Source organism: Ursus maritimus, unplaced genomic scaffold (assembly GCF_017311325.1).
Source record: "Ursus maritimus isolate PB19 unplaced genomic scaffold, ASM1731132v1 scaffold_15, whole genome shotgun sequence".
In the NCBI taxonomy this organism is placed as follows: domain Eukaryota; kingdom Metazoa; phylum Chordata; class Mammalia; order Carnivora; family Ursidae; genus Ursus; species Ursus maritimus.
In genome coordinates, this window is record NW_024423897.1 from 26,716,694 (window position 1) to 26,717,524 (window position 831).

The window sequence follows — 831 nt, forward strand, 5'->3', positions numbered from 1 at the left end:
ATTACATGGATACTGAATTCTATGAAGTCATTAAAAAGAATGAAACAATTGTATATGTACTGATATGAAAATACATCAAATAAATATTAAGTGAGAAAAACAATATGCAGAATAGTACAGAATTGAATACAACTATTTGTGTGTGTGTGTGTGTGTGTGTGTGTGTGTGTGTGTGTTGCAGGGTAATTCTAAAATGTATAAACCATATCTGGAATGAAAAACAAGAAACTGATAACATCAGTTGCCTTAAGGAAGGAAGTTAGGTGAATGCAAGGCAGAGGAGGAAGATCGATGGACTTTGACTATATGCCTCTTTGTGCCTTCGGAATTTTGTGCCATGCACTTGTATTTGCTATTCAAAATGACTCATTAATAGAAGGAGGAGGTAACCACAATAATAAAAGAATAACTAGATAGCTTCTCAGCCATTTGGTCAAAATCAAGTGTAGTATCTGTTCTTATCAGTTTAATATCTGATATGTCTGTTATCTAATAGTAAAAGAATAGCTTAATTGACGAATATCACAAGATGTTAAACCAGGAAAATTTATTATTTCTATAAATGCAGAAATGTATTTTATTTTCAATATTCATTTAAAAATGTTAATAAAGATGGAATGATTCTTCATATAATAAAGTATGCCTAACACAGAAAAAAAAATCAGGCAAAAAAATGTGTAGAGAAGAAGCTGAGATGTATTTTCACTACCGTTCTACAACTACATCGCTGTTAATATTCTAACTTGATTTATTGTAAAAATACACTTACACATAAATGTCGAATGTACAAATTTACACAAAATTCAATTATGCAATTATTTTATATTCTGA

At 29.6% G+C, this 831-nt stretch overlaps 1 pseudogene; it reads left to right on the top strand.

The window, feature by feature from the left end:
• Positions 1–413: 413 nt before the first annotated feature.
• Positions 414–525, top strand: LOC121102782 (annotated as a pseudogene).
• Positions 526–831: the final 306 nt, after the last annotated feature.